The sequence below is a fragment of the Lathyrus oleraceus genome, chromosome 3, assembly GCF_024323335.1.
Source record: "Lathyrus oleraceus cultivar Zhongwan6 chromosome 3, CAAS_Psat_ZW6_1.0, whole genome shotgun sequence".
In the NCBI taxonomy this organism is placed as follows: domain Eukaryota; kingdom Viridiplantae; phylum Streptophyta; class Magnoliopsida; order Fabales; family Fabaceae; genus Lathyrus; species Lathyrus oleraceus.
The window spans coordinates 485,652,862-485,669,735 of record NC_066581.1 but is presented as its reverse complement, the minus strand read 5'-3'; positions in this window follow the sequence as shown (position 1 = coordinate 485,669,735).

Below are 16,874 nucleotides of genomic sequence, written 5' to 3'. Positions count from 1 at the left end.
GTATCATTAGTCGGGCCAGATGTATAACTTCTCCTGAGGCCATGAGAGTCACATTAAACAAACTTAACAAAAATACATTCATCAGATACTTAGAGTTTCCTCGAGCGGGATCCAACATAAACTCATGCCTAAGGGATACGATCAACGTCAATCCCAAAAGACTTAACTTAAAGTCTTATTTGAGGGTTTGATAGAAGTCCCACCCGAGAGGTCCAACATCTCACCTGAGAGACTCGAAGTCTCATCAGTGTGGCTCAATATATAACATCACCAAAGGGACTTAAAGTCCTACCAATCATACTTAATCAAATGACTCTCCTAAGGGACTCATGGTTTACTCAAGATGGTTCGAGCTAAAATTCTCGCCCAAGAGATACAGTCGAAGTCTAGAACAAGAGACTTAATTTAAAGTGTTGTTTTAAGGCGTAATAGAAGTCTCTCCCAAGAGGTTCACTGCATCACCCGAGAGACTTGAAGATTCATCAGTCAGGCATGACATATAACTTTTCCTAAGGGACTGAGAGTCCTATCAGACACACTTAAGAAAACTCCCCGCCTGAAGGACTTATAGTCCCACCAAATAGGATCATATAAACACCTCGCATAAGGGACTTAGAGTCTCATCAGACATAATCAACATAAAGTATCGCCTAAGAGAATCGACTATAAGGTATTTCCTAAGAGGCTCGACATAAAATCTCAACTGAAGGAATTAGAGTCCAACCAAATAAGCTTATCTAATCGCCTCACCTGAGGGACTTAGATTCTCATCATACAAGTTCGCCATAAAGTCTCTCCTAAGAGACTTGACTATAAGGTCTCTCCTAAAGGACTTAACTATTTAAACTTGCTTGAAGGACTTAGAGTCCCATCTAACATGCTCATCTAAACTCCATTATCGAGGGACTTGAAGTTTCCAAGGGAAGGATCCAACATAATGTCTCGCCCATGAGGAGCGAACAAAGTCTTGACCAAGATAATTAACTTAAAGTATTGTTTGGGGCTTGATAGAAGTCCCACCTGAGAGGTCTAACACCTCACCTGAGGGACTTAAAGTCCCATCATTCAGGCTCAATATAACATTTCCTGAGGCACAAAGAGTCCCATCGAACATGCTTATCTAAACTCCCTGCCGGAGGGACTTGGAGTTTCCTCGGTCAGGATCCAACATAATGTCTCGTCCAAGAGGCACGGCCAAAGTCTTTCCCAAGAAACTTAACTTAAAAGTTTTATCTGAGAGCTTGATAGAAGTCCCGCCCAAGAGATCCAATGCCTTGCCTAAGAGACTTAAAATCTCATTATCCAGGATCAATATAACTTTTCTTGAAGGACTAAGAGTCTCATCAAACATGTTGATCTAAACTCTCTGCCTAAGGGACTTAGAGTTTCCTTGGGAGGGATGCAACATAATATCTCGCCCAATGGACACGTGAAATCTAGCCTAAGAGAATTACCTCACAGGTATTTTCTGAGGTCTTGACAAAAGTCCAGCCCAAAGGGCTCAACACCTAGCTTGAGAGACTTAAAGTCTCATTAAGAAGGCTTAACATATAATCTCGCTAGAAGGACTTTCAGTCCCACCAAACAGGATCATCTTAACACCTTGCATGTGGGACTTAGAGTCTCATCAAACATTCTTGACATAAAGTCTCGTCTAAGAGACTCGATTATAATGTATCACCTAAGAGACTCGACAATTAAGTCTTGCTAGAGGGACTTGACATAAAGTCTCGACTAAGAGACCCAACTATAAAGTCTCACCTAAGAGACTTTACTATTAAGTCCCGCTTGAGGGACACGACATAAATTATCGCCTAAGAGCTTGACTATAAGGTCTCTCCTTAAAGATTCAACTATTAAGTCTCGTTTGAAGGACTCGACATAAAGTCTCGCTTAAGAGACTCAATTATAAAGTTTCGCCTAAGAGATTCAAATATAAGGTATCGCCTTAGAGACTTGACTATTAAGTTTCGCCTGAGGGACTTATCCCAAGTTATACTTGAGGGACTCGTTGTAAGCCCTCATCAAGAAAAGCCAAACCTGGGATAGATCCTTACAAGGGATTTTTAAGGATGTGAGCAATCTTATAAATTACTTCACACTTTTCAAGCCCCCGTGCTTAAGAGACTATGTACTAATATAATTTTACTAGGCCCCTAGGAAGGGATAGTCCGTGGAAAATAAGGAAGGTTGGGTGCAAGGGAGAAGGGAAAACTACCCTATAAAGCCAGAGGCCGCCTCAAGGGTCCATTTGGTCGCCCCGAAATATGCCGCGAGACCGTATGATTGAGCTCACGCTGTCCACTCCCCCAGTAAACATGGGTGAAAATTTGGGCCTACAATTAATAAATGAAGAGAATCTGTCATAGGACAAAACCATTTATTATCCCATGATTCTAGGGAAAACAAGTCTCCACTTGACCACTTTCTTGGTCATAAAGCTAGTGCGTAACCGCCCACTAACTCTACAACCTAGTCCCAAGTGAGCCACTATGAATACCTTCACCTTTGAGGAGGAAGACATATGATCACTTGCATAGAATACCTTATGCGCTATGCTAACATACAAAGCCTCCCATCTTATGTGAGCAGGTCCCCTAAAATTACACATAAACTCCGAAACACCACCATACAAGGCTTCTAGCCGCCACGAGCAAGCCCTTACAATCCTAAGTTGTTATAAACCTATTAATGCCTCTCAGTATCCCATATATATATATATATATATATATATATATATATATATATATATATATATATATATATATATATATATATATATATATATATATATATATTATATATATATAATATGTGTGTGTATGTGCGCGCGCGTTTGTATGTTTTCAAGTCCACCTTCGTGTTCAACCGCACAGGAGATTTGCAACACCACATAAGACGTCCATCATCGTGATTCACATATACTCTAGTTTCGATTCAGGACACTATATAGAATTACACCACTCACCTTATAAGTCGATTTTGTAATGATGAGTTAAGCCTAGCCACATTTTCTAATAGCGTTAAAATTAATTTGTTTGAATTTTTTTTATAAAATATTAATTTTAATGATTTTCATTGACACTAATGTCAAATATTAGTCATTATTCATGTTGTAATCAATACTAAAAATTGAACAAGTCACCAAATGAAGAAAGACAAGAGTCAAGTTTATATCAGAGTTGAACGAATTCAAATGCAATGTATTTTTAAAATTTCTTAATATAATACATCATATGATTCTAGAATACGTGTAAAATATTTGCACATATTAATAAAATATAGAATGGTTTTTTATTTTTATTTTTTATGTTCATTAATATTTAAAAGTTAATGTTACATTTCTCAAATAAAAAATTAATATAATATGTGATTTAAGATTTTAAAAATCAAAATAAATTGAATATTCCTTCATTACTCTTTTTATCCACGAGACTCTTAAATTACTCTTTTTAAAGCAGTTTCCTAAATACTAGAAAGTCAAAAATATTATTCAAGAAAAAATATTATATCTATCCTAAATTATAAAATTTAGTCACTTTCCAAAAAAAAATTACTGTAAAAATTAAGTTACTTTATAATAATAATAAAATATTAATAATTATCTTTCTATTTTATTTTATTTATCATTTTTTAATTTTTTTTGATAATTTACATTAATACATTATATTATTAGAGGTTGAACCCTAAACCAACCGCTTGTATCCATCTATTATTTATTAGGATTTAATTGAAATACACTGACAGTGTAAAAGAATTTTACACCGTCAGTTAATCATAACCGTTGGATATTGAAATAAGTTTGACTTTTATTTTAAAAATCTATAAAGTAATGCAAACATGTGATGGTGATGAATCGATTGTGTAAAACTTTTTACACTGTCAATGTATAGTAATTAATCTCTATTTATTTTTCTTCTATTTTATAATTATTTTAATTTATATTTTTATGTCACTATATTAAACACATGTTTGATCATCTTGTTTTTATTTTATTAAATTGCATTATATCGAGTTTTTTATCCTTCGTTAATGGAAAATGGAATTAATATGCTGAATAATCCATTCTAAAATCAAATTATATGTATATATATATATATATATATATATATATATATATATATATATATATATATATATATATATATATATATATATATATATATATATATATATATATATATATATATATATATATATATATATATTGTAAGACCCCAATTTTGTCCCTAAGATCCCTCATAGCATCATAACATTGCATTGCATAGCCTCGAGGATCATTGAGCATCTTGGTCCCTTGCCTTTGGGTGGGACTCCTTGTGATTAGTTTGAGATCACCAAGCATGCTTGAATTGTATATCATTGCTTTTATCATTTTATTTACTAACCAAAAGCACAAAAATATGTCACTAACATCTTTTGTTTGTAGCTTGAGCAATCACAAGGTCAAAAGCTTCTAGGAGATCATTGGTACAAAGACAAGGTCAAGAAGAGATGATAGCAAGCATGGTAATGGTTCCCAAAGCTCTCGTCCATCAAATATGCCTCCCTAGCATCTTAATTCATCATTTTGATCAAAGCAAGTCAAAGGGTTGGAGGTTTGATTCTCAAGGAAACCCTAATTCATCTGTGCACCACAATGCCTTGCTCATGAAGCAACCTCAGCCCATGATCAAATACAATCAAGGTAAGTTCTTTAATTCATCATTTCATGCATATTTGAACTTATTTGAGTGTCCTCAATCATCAATTCATCAAGATATGAGTCATGGACTTGAGAAGTTGATCAGTCAATTCATCTGACTATTTTGAAATGCACTGAGACCTAACTTTTTATGTGTTAGTCAAATGGAGATGGTTCCAAATGATAACATGGTCTTAAGGGCAATATGAACAACTTTCATGTTCATCAAAATTTGATTTGAAGCTTGGAAAACCATTTTCCATTCCAATACATTATAGGTCATTTTGACTAAAACCCTAATTTTGGGTCAACTTCCCAAGAACATAACTCACTCATCTTTTATGATTTTGAGGTGGGATCAAATGAATTGGAAAGATTAAGATGTCTACTTCAAATGTTATGTTGAACCAAATTTCAAAATCTCAAAGGAAATACATGTGATAATGCAAGACATTATAGGTCCTTTTGGGACAAAGGCATTAAAAGTCAAAAATGTCCAACTTCAAGTGCCCATAACTATTTCATCAAAAATCCAAATGATGCAAAATTTAAGTCCATTTTGATTTTCTTGAAAATATATACAACTTTGATGTTGGAGGTGTTTCCATTTGAAACTTGCATCATCAAAAAAGAGGGGCTTGCAAGTTGGCCAATTTTAGAAACCTTGCCTTGACATATTTTGCACATCACACTTTAAACTCAAATTTCATAAATTTCCAAACTTCAAATGAGTTTTTGACCAACATAACATTTGTTCCTCATACAAAGACCTTTCCAACCATTACCGATATGCCTATGCTTGGATTTTCTAAATGGTACTTTCGAAGAGATGATTGTTTAGGTACAATTGGAGAATTCACTTGAAATCTTGCTACATGAGCATTTGCCTTTGCATTTCACACATCCAATTCCATCTGGCTGGTGTGCAGAACTCATTTGACATTGTTTTGGGCCTTGTGCATGATCATGCAAGCCCATGCAATGAAGCTTCACATGTCATGCACACGGATCCTTTCACACTTTCCTTGCCAATTCCTCTATAAATAGAGACCTCATTCCCTCCATTTCAGACGTCAATTTCAACCTGAAATGTTGCAGAAATCTTTCCCTAACCATCACTAAAGAAGCAAGTTCTATTTCTCTTAAAATTTTCAGATCTAGAATTCAGCTTCATCTGGTTGTTTTCTTAGATCTAATGCTTCTAAACCTTCACCATACATCTCATTGAACTTCTGTTTTGGCAAAGCAAGCAAGGTTTCAAGCTTAAGATACCATAATTCAAGCTTACATTCCAACTGGTATTTCCTTTGATTCTCCTAGTCCATTGACCTTTTGGCTTAGATTTTGTCTTGGCTGAAGTCCTCTCAATAGAGGCATCATGTTTAAGCTTTTAATTTTTGCAATTCATTGAGTTCATGATGAACACCAGATTTTTCAACTTCTGATTTCTCAAATCCTAGAGATCTAGAATGAAAATGGATGGTACAGGGATGATGTACATCATCCCAGCTTTCTATTGATGTATAGATCATACGTTTTGGTTAAGATTTTAATTTCTGCAATTTGGCCGGAATCCTGGGGCTCACCGGAGAAGACGGTGGCTCCGGTGGCTTCATCACCTCCAGTTTAAATCTGGACCGTGTGATGGTGTTTCCAGATTCGATCCCAGACGACCATTGTTATGACTTTTATTTCTTTTCCATGTGCACGCATTGACTTGGATCCATGGTAAGCGCGCGCTGAGAGTCCTTGGATGTGCCACCTCATTTAATGAGGTTGATCCAACGTGCCATGATTTTTCTCATTTTCTGAATTTATTTTTATTTTTGTTTAATTCCTTTTATTTCAAAAAATCATATCTCTTTCATTTTTAATCCAAAAATTATGGGACCAATTGCATTATTTCCCAAATAAATTCTAGTTTTTATTTCTGATTTTTAATATTTTTTATTTTGTCATTTGTTATTTTTTGTGAATTTTCTATTTTCTGGTTATTTTTAATTCATTTTAAATAGTTTTTGATATTCAAAAAATGCAAAAATATTTTCCTAACCTCTTTAAATGATGATAGATCTATGAAAAATATTCTCATCAATTTTTGAATAGATTTGAGATTTATTTTAGATTTTAGTTCAATTAGGTTATTTTTATTCATTTTTAATTGATTAAAAATAGTTTCTGACTTTTAAAAATGCTGAAATTTTTTGTCAAACTTTGTTTGACCTTGTTGAACTTAGGATAAATCACTTGGACCTTTCAAGGTTGATTTGAGGTGATTTTGAAGTTTGACCTTTCCATTTATTTTAATTCAAGTTTAATTTTAAATATTAAAAAATGCCAAAAATAGTTTATTCATTTCTTGACCTCCAATCTTCATCTCACTTCTATTTTTGATTGTTTGACCTTGACTTTCAATGTCATTGGTCAACATATGATGATTGGTACATGATGTTTCATTTCATGCACTTTAATTTTGTCATTTCCATTTCTCTTATTCATCTCCTTTTTCTTCTTCTTCTTTTCTTTTTGATCAATGAGTTGAGGGTTGATAAGTTAGCATTGATTAGGTAGATTTAACCTTCCTTGATTCAAATCTAATTCATCTTGATCAATTGATCAAATGAATGGCTTTGCATTAAGGATAGGTTGTCTTCTAAATCATGCAAAAGGCTTAAACCAATACAAGATCATTTCTCTTCTTCTTTTTGGCATGGCAAGTTGTTAGGACTTGGTTCACTAATCAAGACTCCTAACTTGTGTTTGTTGCCTACATTATTATCGACCGACCTCAGATAGTTGTGACTTCTATATAAGTCCAATTACGATTACTTAACATAGCGCTAAATTTGCCTTATGGCACACTAACTACTAACACTAACTATTGACAATTAACATTTACTTTATGCAATTTACTTTAATGCAATTTACTATTCTTGCACATATTATCGATTTGCTTTTTCTCTTTGCTCACTTGAGCACATGTTTATGTTAATGCCATTTGCCTTTTTGTCCACTTGAGCACATAATTGTGTATATATTATTTTGCTTGTGTTTTGTTTTGATTGTTGTGGACCAAATGCAAAGAAATGGACTTAGTTTCTAGGACTTTCCCTATGCAAAGAAATGGAGAGTTTGGACTTAGATTCTAGGACCTTCCTTATGCAAAATTGGAGTAAAAGGATCTTAATGTTGAAGATGGATTGGAAGGACCAAATCTCTAAACTCACTCTTGTCCATTTTTGTTTTATTTCATGAAACATTTGATGTGTGTGCTTTTGTGCTAGGAGTTTCCATTTGAACTTAATTGGAGGACCATTGCCATGTTCATCTAAGTGGAAGAAACAAGATACATTGAGGATCTCTTGTGAGACTTGTTTGATTGCTTATATTTTGTGGTTGCTTATTCCAAAGGATGGGAGCTACTTGGATCATCAATATGATCTCAAGAGAGGAACTCCATTGTGGTTTTGATTCCTTTATCCCTTCTATTTTTGTTTTGCCTAGGATTTAGCCATTCTTCTTCTTCTCTCCACTCTAACCCAAGCCAAAACTTTTTGTGCAAATATTTAACCATTGTTTTCAAACATTAGAAACCTAAGCCTTATGCTTTTGATTTTCAAACTTTCTTTTCATAACACATATTTTGAATTGAACCTTTAAGTCAACTTTGAACATTTTTTGTATAGACTTCTAATTGGTAAATATAACCCATTCAAATGTGTTTTTGTGGTTCCAATGGCCACTTTCTTAATCAACTTTTTCATCACCTTTAGTTATTAGGTTTGAGTTATCCTTGAGGTAGATATAATACTCACCTATATCCTTAGTGATGGACAATGAGTCTTCCATGCTTATTATAGGGTTAACCCCTCACTAACATGTTGAAGCTATCCTCACATGGTGGATTTGTGGTTTGGTTGAGTTTTCTTTCGTTGATAACAAAAGACCTTAAGGCTTTTGGACCAATCAATTCACCAACTCATTTTTAGATTTTTACCCCGAACTACGAGGTTTTGATCCTAATCTTTCTTTAAAGATGGTACGTAGGCAATGGGTTTATCCATTCAAACATAAAATGTAAATAACTTGTATATTCTCTTCTCATCTCTTCAATCATGTTTGCACAAATAAATATTTCACAAGACAACAACCTTGCAACAAGTATGAAAAGGGCTCCCTAGGAGTACCTAGGATGTTTTGGGTGCCTAACACCTTCCCATTGCATAACCAACCCCCTTACCCAGATCTCTGTTTCTTTTACTAGTTTTTGTTAAAACTTTTAGGTTTTTGTTCGCTTTCTAAACATTCCTTTGGATAAATAGATGTGCGGTGGCGACTCGATTTTGTATGATTTACCTTGGATTTAGTCAATATCTCTAATCTTAACGAATACCCCGCTACAGAAAAGTGGCGACTCTGCTGGGGACACATTTGCCTAGTGGGTTTGGCCAACTTTTCATGTTTGTTGTATTGTATTGTCTTGTGACATATTTTTGTGCAATTTGGGATTACTGTATTGTATGTAATGTTTGAATTGCTTGATATTAATTCCTTGTGTGCTTGGTGATCTTTGTGAGATGAGTTCTATACCCGAACTCGAGTGCACTTAGGATAGGAGAATGGCATAGTCTTGTTGACTTGTGTGGAGTTATTCCTTAGCAAGTTGACCTGCAAGTCCATTCACTTGGTGGAGGTCATGTTGGGATCAATAATGTCACACAAGTAAGTTGTGGTTAGACATTACTCTTTCCAATATAGACCTTAGAAGCCAAGGACCTTAGTTTACCAAGCCCATCTTGGCCTATTCTTAGGATGTAGTGCGAAAATCGTTCAAGTGTAAGATTTGATACGATTGTTACGCGATACTGCACTCATAAGAGTCTCTCTTGAGAATATTTTTGGAATACGAGTATTCGTTTCTCCGATAATATCCGAAAGATGGGATGATGACTATGGGAATCTCTTGTAGAACATGTTTGGCAGGTTTAAACCCTAGTACATTCCCTTTGGGTGGTTCTTAACCTAAACTCCATGCTCGTGACTTGCAACAAACCCTTGATTCATGGTTGATCCGTTCATATATCCTTAATATCAATGGAACTTGGGTGTTGATAAGGTGTAAACCATAATCCACCAAAATGGATAATTGATATTAAGGATGATATGATCCATCCCATGATCTTTGTTTGGTGTGCTTTGCTTGATCCTTGAGTGTGATTGTTGCATTCATGCATTCATGCACTCATTTGCATCCATATCATCAAATAATGAAGAAAATTTTCAAGGAACTTAAGGGGTTTATTTGCAAAATTTCAGACATGGAAAGACAAAGAAGGAATACAGAGAAGTACAGCTTCAGACAACCAGATCTGAAAGAGTTAAGGAATCTGACATCCTATGTACTAGATCCCTTGGGTTTTAAAGCTCGTTTTGGGAAGCTTCTTCCTCTTCTGACTACTCAGGTGGATGAAGGATTGATGAGTGTATTGGTGCAGTTTTATGATCCCTTGTACCGATGCTTCACGTTTTCGGATTTCCAGCTTTTTCCTACGCTTGAGGAGTATGCCTATCTTGTGGGTATACCTATTCTAGAGCAGTTGTCGTTCAGTGGCTTGGAGAGTATTCCTACTTCTCAAGAGATAGCAGACATGTTGTACATAGATGAATCTCTGGTTGGTGCTCATATGACTACCAAAGGTGGAATTCAAGGTCTCCCTTCTAAGTTCCTCATTGCTCAAGCCACTATCTATGGGAAAGCCATGAGTGAGGATGCCTTTGAGGCCATATTTGTACTTCTCATCTATGGATTGGAATTGTTCCCCAACATCGACAAGTTTGTGGATGTGAACGCTATTAGGATCTTTTCTACTCTTAATCCCGTTCCGACTCTGTTGGGTGATGCTTATTTCTCTTTGCATATAAGGAATGCAAAGGGTGGTGGCACCATTGTGTGTTGTTTGCCTCTGTTGTATAAGTGGTTTATTTCTCACTTGCCTCAAACGGTCGCTTTCAAGGAGAACAAAGGATGTCTACGGTGGTCCACGAGACTTATGTCTCTCACTAATGATGATATCTCTTGGTATAACCGTGTGTATGATGGTGTGCAGATTATCGACTCTTGTGGTGAATTCTCCAATGTGCCTCTTCTTGGTACATGTGGGGGGATCAACTACAACCCTGTTTTAGCACGTCGTCAGCTTGGGTTCCCCCTAAAGGATAAACCTAATAACATTCTGTTAGAGGGTGTGTTCTTTCAGGAGGGTAAATATCCCCAAGGCTTGAAAGCTAGGATGGTCCGCGCTTGGCGTAAGATTCATAAGAAAGGAAGGAAGGAGTTAGGTCCTAAGAATTGTATCGCTTTGGAGCCTTATACTGCTTGGGTAAGGAAGAGAGCATCTGAGTATCTCATGCCTTACGAGTATCCGAGACCTACACCTATGATTATGGTTGGGCCTTCAACCCTCCCTAATCAAGGAGTAGAGGAGTTGAGAGACGAAGACCTATCACGTGCTTGGATCCGTGAACGCGAAGAGTTGCTTCAGCAGATTAAGGAGAAGGATGCTTTGATTGAGTTCCTCGAGCATCAAGTTATTGATGACCCTAACGATGCATGGACTTCTCTACTTCCTCAGTCTTCCAAGTTTTGGAAGAGGAAGTATGATCGACTCGCCAAGGAGAAGGCAGATATGGAGGCAGCTTATGAGGAGGAAGTAACGAGGCTTTGCGCATCTTATCTCCCTGTGTCCCGAGCTTTAGATGATTGTTTCTAGGGATCCATAGGATGATTATTTTCCTTTCCTCTTGTGTATGATTGACAATGTTGTACTTATTTTCCCTGATATTATTTTATGAGATATTTCTATATGCGATAAATGTTAAATGATTCCAAAATTTGCAAATAAAACCATAGAGTTCCTTTGAAATATAAAAATAAATCATGTGCACAAGCATTGCATGCATCATGTGCATAAGCAGGTTTTGTTTCCGGCCTCTTGTCCTGTGGTCTAACTCTATGTTCTTCATTTATTTTGAAGACAAACTGACTCACCGGTACTACACTAGAGCCAACACTTCAAGACTGATGGATCAACTAGAGCAAGAGAACCGTGAACTCAAGGAGGAAGTAGCCAGACTGAGCGCTTTGATGGAATCATTCTTGGCTGCCCAGAGCCAGTCTTCTCCGACACCTTCAACTCCTCCCCAGAGGACAGTTATCTCAGAAATTGTCTCCTCAACTGTGCCTGCAGCCAGTGCACACTTTGCTCCTACAGCCATGCCAACCGGGTTTCCGTGGGGAATGCCTCCTAACTTTATGCCTGGGGGTCCTGCTCCTACTTTTGCTTCTATGCCGGCATCTAGCCCGGTCCTTGCTGTTTCTCCTCCTGTCGTGCATACCATGCCCAGGGTAGACGACACCATCTATCATTCTGAGCCGTCTGAAGGCCCAGATGTCTATGAGAAGATGGACAATATGAACGATCAATTTCTTGAGCTTCGCAAGGAATTGAAGACTCTTAGAGGAAAGGATCTTTTTGGCAAGTCTGCTGCCGATCTCTGCTTAGTTCCCAACGTGAAGATTCTTGTGAAGTTCAAGGTCCCTGACTTTGAAAAGTACAAAGGAAACACTTGTCCTCTCAGCCACCTGGTCATGTATGCCAGGAAAATGTCTACTCAGACTGATAACGACCAGTTGATCATCCACTACTTTCAGGACAGTTTGTCCGGTGCTGCCTTGAGATGGTACATGGGGTTAGACAGTGCGAACATCCGATCCTTCAACGACCTTGGGCGAGGCCTTCGTCAAGCAATACAAGTATATCGTGGATATGGCTCCCGATAGGGATCAGCTAAGGGCCATGTCCCAGAAGGACAAAGAAACGTTTAAAGAATATGCCCAGAGGTGGCGAGAGGTGGCAGCACAGATCGTGCCTCCGCTAGAAGAGAAGGAAATGACCAAGATCTTTCTGAAGACTTTGAGTTCATTCTATTATGAGCGGATGATTGCTAGCGCTCCTTCTGATTTCACCGAGATGGTGAATATGGGGATGCGTTTAGAAGAAGGGGTTAGAGAAGGACATCTAACCAAGGAAGAAGGCTCTTCTGCCAAACGTTATGGGGCGTTTGCAAAGAAGAAAGATGGAGAGGCACATGCTGTGACCTCCCATGTGAAACCAAGAAGACCCTCTGTGAGGAGGAAGACTGTGCGTCCCGCCAGTAATCAGCACCAGGTGGCTCATATAGCACCTGTTTTCAGAGACAACCAACAGTACCACCAACATAACAACAATCAGCAACCACCTCAGTAATATCAACAACAACAGCACCGTCTGCAACAGCAGGCCTACCAGCCTCGAAACAGTAATCAAACCAGCATGAGTTACGAGATGAAAAGGGTTACTTTTGATCCTATTCCGATGACGTACGTAGAGTTATACCCTTCTTTAATAGAGAGAAAGTTGATTACTCCGAGAGACCCACCGGCTATACCGGCTAACCCCCAGTGGTGGTATAAGCCCGAGTTGGATTGTGTTTATCATTCTGGTGCTCCCGGCCATGACGTAGAGAATTGTTACCCTTTGAAGACCAAGGTTCAAGACCTTGTGAGGTGTGGCATTCTGTGTTTCGAGGACGTAGGTCCTAACGTAAAGAAGAACCCATTTCCCGAGCATGGGAAATCCGTTAACATGGTCCAGGGTTGCCCTGGCAAATACAAGGTCAAATATGTCAGTCACATTCGACAGCCCTTGGTCGAGATGCATCGTTTACTGTGTGATTACAGTCACTATGAGCACGACCATGATAGATGTCGAGTCTTCTCTGTTAACCGATTGGGTTGTCGCCAGGTGCGTGAAGATCTCCAGGAAATGTTGGATGAAGGAGTTATTGAAATCCTTCAGAATAGGAATGTTGACGAAGATGAGCCTGAGGTCAACGTAATTTCCCCGGTATTCCGGATGCCCGAGCCTGTTACCATTAAGTATGATGGTAGCAAGCAGAAGGCTTCTCCTATTCTTATCATTAAGCCTGCCGGTCCTGTGCCATACTCTTCCAAAAAAGCAATTCCCTATCGCTACAACGCTGTTGCTGTAGAAGATGGGAAAGAAGTGACTTTGCCATCCTCCTCTATTGTGAATATTGCTGATGTAAGTGGTTTGACCCACAGTGGTCGTGTATTTTCAACACCACCAAAGCCCCAGGATAAGGCTGATTTTGTTGAACGCCCGATTGGGAATGTTGTGAGCACTCCGAATCCGGCACCTGTTGCTAAGTCCTCCTCTACATTGATAACTCCTACTTATGTTGGCCCTAGTGGCAATGAGAAAGAAGATTGTGATGAGATGCTAAGGCTCATCAAGAGAAGTGAGTACAATGTTGTAGACCAGCTTCTACAAACGCCATCCAAGATATCGGTGTTATCATTACTTCTGAATTCAGAACCCCATAGAGAGGCTCTGCAGAAGGTTTTGGATGTGGCATATGTAGATCATGATGTCACAATAGAACAATTCGATAGTATCGTTGCAAACATTACTGCTTGTAATAATTTGAGTTTCTGTGACTCTGATCTTTCTAAGGAGGGAAGAGACCACAACTTGGCATTACACATCTCCATGAACTGTAAAGACGAAGCCATGTCCAATGTGCTGGTGGACACTGGGTCATCACTAAATGTATTGCCGAAGTCCACTCTCTCGAAACTAGCATATCAAGGGCCTCCCATGAGGCAGAGTGGAGTAGTTGTGAAAGCTTTCGATGGGTCGCGTAAAACTGTGATTGGGGAAATTGATCTCCCAATCAAGATTGGACCGAGTGATTTCCAGATTACCTTCCAGGTTATGGATATTCACCCATCGTACAACTGTCTCTTAGGCAGACCATGGATTCACGAGGCAGGCGCCGTGACATCCACCCTACATCAGAAGCTGAGTTTGTGAAGAACAAGAAACTGGTAGTAGTAGGGGGAGAAAAGGCTCTCCTGGTTAGCCACTTGTCTTCCTTCTCGTATATAGATGTTGAGGATGAAGTTGGAACTCCTTTCCAAGCTTTATCTATAGCTGAGCCTGTTGAGAAGAGAACTCCTCATTTGCTTCCTACAAAGATACGAAGTTGGCCATCGAGTGTGGTGCGACTGCTGGTTTAGGAAAAATGATCGAGCTAGAAGATAATAAGTCTCGGGCTGGCATTGACTTTTCTTCTGGGGTCTTCAACGCGCAAGGGTTATTCAAGAGTGGAGGTTTCATCCACACTGGTCAGGATGAAGAAGCTGCCGCTGTCTTGGAAGAGGATGCAGAGGATTCAGACAATTTCATCATCCCTGGAGGGATCTACAACAATTGGGTCGCTGTGGATATTCCTACAATTATCCACAAGTCAACGTAATGATCACTTTGTTTAAAAACCCTTCTCCCATGCCAAAAGGAGGAGTGATGACATTGTTGGCGCATAAATACAATGATATTTTCATTCAATAAATTCATGTTAAATGTTTGTTTTTCCAAATTATTTTCCCTTTTTGCTTTTTGCATGAAATTGGTGATCACATAAAACCCTAAAAATAGAATAAAATCATTCTTTTCATCTGCATAATGATTTGCCTTGTTTGAATTCTAAAGCTTTTCATATCCAAAATCATTATGCAAGTTGATTTCTAGACCCATTGAGCATAATGACCCAACGCCATCTCCCAATTTTGAATTCCCTGTATTTGAGGCAGAGGAAGATGATGTTGAAGAGATTCCTGATGAGATCACCCGGCTACTTGAGCATGAAGAGAAGATCATTCAGCCACATCTTGAGAATCTGGAAACAGTCAACTTGGGGTCTGAAGATTGTGTGCGAGAGGTAAAGATTGGGGCACTCCTGGAAGAATCTGTTAAGAAGGGGTTGATTGAATTGCTGCGAGAATATGTTGATATCTTCGCCTGGTCATATGAAGACATGCCTGGTCTAGATACTAATATTGTGCAACATTTCCTGCCTTTAAAACCTGAGTGCGTGCCTGTGAAGCAGAAGCTCAGAAGAACTCATCCTGATATGGCAGTGAAGATCAAAGAGGAAGTTCAGAAGCAAATTGATGTGGGGTTTCTGGTGACTTCTACATATCCTCAATGGGTGGCCAATATTGTGCCCGTGCCTAAGAAAGACGGAAAAGTCCGGATGTGTGTGGACTATAGAGACTTGAATAAAGCTAGTCCGAAAGATTATTTTCCTCTACCACACATTGATATGTTGGTAGAAAATACAGCTAAATTCAAAGTCTTCTCATTTATGGATGGATTTTCCGGATATAATCAGATTAAGATGGCACCCGAGGATATGGAGAAGACAACATTCATCACACCTTGGGGAACATTCTGTTATCGAGTGATGCCCTTCGGTTTGAAGAACGCCGGAGCCACGTATCAACGAGCTATGACCACCTTGTTTCACGATATGATGCATAAAGAGATCGAGGTATATGTTGATGATATGATTGCTAAGTCAGGAACGGAAGTTAAATATGTAGAGCACTTGTTGAAGCTTTTTTAGCGTTTGAGGAAGTATAAGCTCCGTCTGAATCCCAACAAGTGTACATTTGGAGTCCGTTCTGGCAAGTTATTGGGTTTTATCGTTAGTGAAAGAGGTATTGAGGTTGATCCTGCAAAGGTCAAAGCAATACAAGAGATGCCTGCGCCCAAAACTGAGAAGCAAGTCCGAGGTTTTCTTGGCCGCTTGAATTACATTTCCAGGTTCATATCCCACATGACTGCCACATGTGCGCCGATATTCAAGCTCCTTAGGAAAGACCAGTCTCATGATTGGACCGAGGATTGCCAAAAAGCCTTTGACATTATTAAAGAATATCTGTCCGAACCTCCGATCCTATCTCCACCCGTGGAAGGAAGACCTTTGATCATGTATCTGACTGTTCTTGAAGATTCAATGGGTTGTGTTTTGGGTCAGTAAGATGAATCAGGAAAGAAGGAGTATGCTATCTACTACTTAAGTAAGAAGTTCACTGATTGTGAGTCTCGATACTCAATGCTTGAGAAAACATGCTGTGTTTTGGTTTGGGCGGCTAAGCGCTTACGCCAGTATATGATAAATCATACAACTTGGTTGATATCCAGAATGGACCCAATCAAGTACATCTTTGAGAAGCCTGCTTTAACTGGGAGGACTGCCCGTTGGCAGATGTTGTTGTCTGAGT